Genomic DNA, 4,314 nt, shown 5'->3' on the forward strand with positions numbered 1-4,314 from the left:
TGGTGGGGTCTGCCTAAGTCACAGGCCTCTGCAGCTGAGAAAGCCCATGTTAGTGTTAGCCGCTAAACACTCCTGGGGATGCCTGCTGGAGTCAGCAGCCAGCAAAGCCCGATTCTTTTCCACCCCTGAGTTGCATGTTGCAGCTCTTACTGGGGGGTTTTTTCCCTCCAGTGTCACAGCAGATCCCAGAAGCTCACTGCTAACTTCTTTCCAGGGTCTTGTCTTGCAAATCAGAAGAATGAAATTCACAGACAATGGAAGACAAGAGTGAAAGGAGCAGGATTTATTCTAGTGGGAAGACAAGACACAGAACTCTTGCAGGGAAACAGGGGACCAGATAGCAGGTTGACATTTGAACTAGGGGTTTATATAGCCCTTGGGTGAACACTGTTAGTCCAAATTCATGCTAATCAGAGTTCTTTTTTTTTTTTTTTTTGGTACTGGGGATTGAACTCAGGAACATTCAACCACTGAGCCACATCCCCATCTCTAATTTTATTTAAAGACAGGGTCTCACTGAGTTCCTTAGTGTCTTGCTGTTGCTGAGGCTGGCTTTGAACTCACAATCCTCCTGTCTCAGCCTCCCAAGCCACTGGGATTAAAGGCAAGTGCCACTGCTCCTGGCTTAATCAGGTGTTAGAAAATACCAATGCTACTGGTTAGCCCTGGTCTGAACTTTCAGGTCTGCCCCCACTTCTAGTTTTCCTGATGCTCATGGGGGAAGTGGGAGGTTGAGGTCAGAGGATCATGGATGCTCCAGGGTTCAGGTGGATAGTGCTATGTGGACTAGGTGTCCCTACCAGCCCAGGCTCAGCTATTGAGGTGTGACAGGTCCACTCACTGTGGGGTGCCTCGGCCCTGGCTTGCCATGCCTCAGGCCCACACTGGCATGGTGGGCTCTGTGGGCCACAACCTGTGCTCACTGTCCATACTCAAACCCACCTGGGCCACTGTTTCTGGGACTTGGCTTAGATTCACTTTCCTTTCCCAGCACCACATCACATCATCTCAAAACAGGACAAGCTGAAAATACTGAGGCTTATTTTTGAGCTCAGCTTCTTGGGGAAGAGACAACAAAATCAAACTTCCACCAGGAGTTTGTTTTAAAAAGCAAATTACCACACAAAAAAAGCAAATTCCCAGAAATATTTAGATGTTAGTTTTCAGTTAACCCCCCCACACCAGGCACTCCCACTGACAGTTGGAGGCAAGCAGAATACTCACCAAAAAGCTGGCAGGCTTCAGAGACCCTGCTTCTCACAAGTAATTGCCGCACAAGGGTCTGCAAGGGCAAGCCCATCCACCCTCAGACCCTCTCCATCACTCCAGCTTTCCGCATTAACTAGAAATGAGCAGCCAGGGCCCACAGGCAAGGCCACCCCAGATGCCACAACCTGGGCCTGTGAATGACACTGCACTCATTCCTGACATGGGCCAGGCCATTGCACCTGGGCTCTCCGCTCCTCCTCTGGCCCCAGCCACAATGTCCCACCCCTCACGGCATGTGCTGTCTTACACTGTGTCCCACCCAGGCCCCTTCCTGGCATAGGGTGCCTGGTTTTCTGGTTGAAGCACAAATGCTACTTCTTGGCAAAGGTGACGTGTCTGCCCGCTTTGCCCCCATGCTCCACATGCACCTTCTGTTTCTTTATGAACTTTACCACCATCTGTAGTTTGTTTCTGGGGCTGTTACGGGTCTGTGGTCAGCGGGAGCTCACAAGGACCACGACTCTTGGGCACACACACCCACCTGCCATGCAAAGCAGCTTGGATCAATTGGAAGCCATTCCTCCTCAGGGGGCCTTTAGGGAGCAGGAACATGACTTCCTGTTTCTTCCAACACCCGCCTACACGAAGGCCATGTTGCTGACCACTCTCGACTGCTGGCCGTTTTCACCTGAGGAACTGATTTCACTGGGCTTGCTCTGTGGTCAGCGCCCAGCTGGGCCCACAGTGTGGAGGCCAATCAGGCCCAGCGGTGGAGGTCCCTGTGGTCAGCCCATCAGTGCTGATGCCCTGGAGGAGCGTGGCCTCATGGGCAGGCCTGTTGCCCTGGTTTTGTTAAACAGGGAGTCCCAGAGACCAGGAAACAGAGGTTGTCAAAGGGGCCCCTGGGAAGAGGGGACAGCACATGAGGGCCCAGTGGAGAGAAAGCACACTTTCCCTGGGGGTCACTGGAATGACTGGCAGGGGTGTGGAGGGTGCCAGTCACGGTCCAAGTGGGCAGTAGGAGAGGAGTAGGACGGGAGCAAACATGAAAAGGTTTTGTTTTTCTGAATGAGATCGGGCCTGGGAGTGACCTGCGGCATTTCCTTCATGTCCCACCAGGGGCTCCACAGGTCCCTCTAGTGGATGGGCAGGGCAGGGCAGGGCAGGGCTGGTGTCAGCATGGCACCATCCAGCTCTGAAGGGACAGAATGGAAGCTGCTGGGGCTGTGAGGGCAGGGGTCTAAATGTCAAGACTTCCCTCTCATTCCTGCTGCTGCTGCCTTCCCATCACATCTCCCTGAAGCAGTCACTTTACATGGGGCTCTTGAGAGTCATGGACCCCAAGCAGGAGAGGTGCTCATAAAAGGTGGTGGTGGGGTGTCCCAGGAGAAGTCCCCTGCCCTGGTTGCAGCACCTGGCTGTGACAGGCCTCCTGTGGTGACGGCTTGCCTGCTCACAGGGCACTGTTCCTAAGTCCACCTAAATTCAGGAATCAGTACTGAGACCACAGGTGACCGACACACAGCATGTTCTGTTATCAGATTTTCTAGAGTGCTTCCCTGTTACATCTCAATACTGCTGTAAGCCCAAATCAGAAGTGTAAGTGACATGGGAGAAGTCCTCATTTCAGCTCAGTCAGTGCTTCCTGTTTGGAATGCGAGGCTTCCACGGGAGTCCCTCTACAAGGTGCCATTCCTCCTGCTTGTAGCAGTGAATGGGCCACTCTTCCCTGTGCAAGGCCTCCTCTGAGTCTCTCTTGCTGTACTGCTGAGGATGGGCTGGGAGCCCTGGCCACCTAGACATCCATACATTGAGTGACCAGCAGGCGCCTCCCATCTTCAGTCATTTGCTGGAGGTCTTAGAAAGACCTATTAAATTGTCACTTCATCAGTGCTCACGTTTCCATATTTTTGAGCCAGAGTTGAGGCTTTTGATGTGATTTAACAAAAAAGGGGCATGTTTGGTGGGGGACCTCATATGCTTGCGCTCTCGTCACCAATAGCATTTTCCCCTCGGCCCTGCCGGCCCAACCGTCCTGCTGACTTCTCATACTTCGCCCACACCTACAGGCCTGTGCTTCTGAGGGCTATTAAGTTGAAAAATGGCTGACTCTTGCTGAATAAACACCGGGTAGGATGTGAGACTGCTCCAGGGCATGAGGAAGAGCCAGTGTTCAGCACCTGGGGGGGAAGGCGGCAGAGCGAAGGAAACACAGGAGAGGGGCTGGGTCAGAGCTGGGCACGGGGCACCCACTTACCTCACTTGCCCATGTGTGCACATGACACATGCATTCTGTCCACGGTGAGGCCCACGGACACCTCTGCTTTAGGAGCGGTGTCAGACCGAAGGTGGCGATTTACCCCAAAGCCTGTGAACCCAGCTATACCTGCACTCAAGATCCACCCAGGTCACTGTTCTGCTCTGACACAGTTAGTGGATGGTCACATTCAGGGGCACGCTGTACGGTAGTAGCCTGTGGGGTGGCAACTGGCTGTTGGATGGGAGGTGACACACCAGGAAGACACATGTCGTTTAAGGAAACTTTTAATAAGATTTATCAAAATGACATCTACAGAACCTGCTAACTAACCACCAAGGTAGGAAATACACTTTTTACCTGTCGCAGTGGCCCCGTCTGGGCAGTTCTGGTGCACATCGGTGCTTCCCAGGGAGGAGCCCAAGGCAGAGCATCAAGGCTCTCAGTGCTTAAGACTCCTGACAGCTCCCTGCTGTTTTGTCATGAATGCTTAGGTGCCAAAGCTACATGCCACCCCCACCTCATCCCACACCTGGGGCCTCAAGCTTCCAGCATGCACAGCTGCTCTCCATGGGTGACAAGCCGAGCAACAGAAAGTGGGCTCAGGACTAAGTGGTTCTGAATGGGGTCTGGGCATATCAACACTGAACTTCCTGATCACCTGAGGCCACAGCCAGTAACAGGCCAACTGGTTTCACTTAGTTCTAATGGAGTTAAGAAGGATGTTTAGAATGCTTTAAATCAATTTGCATAAGGTCCAAAGGTAATTCTCCAAGGTTCTAGAGATTCAAGACTCCATGAAAATCTATCTTTAAGTTTCTCCTAACTAGGTTTGTTGAACCCTGCAG

This window comes from Marmota flaviventris, chromosome 19 (genome assembly GCF_047511675.1).
Source record: "Marmota flaviventris isolate mMarFla1 chromosome 19, mMarFla1.hap1, whole genome shotgun sequence".
In the NCBI taxonomy this organism is placed as follows: Eukaryota; Metazoa; Chordata; class Mammalia; order Rodentia; family Sciuridae; genus Marmota; species Marmota flaviventris.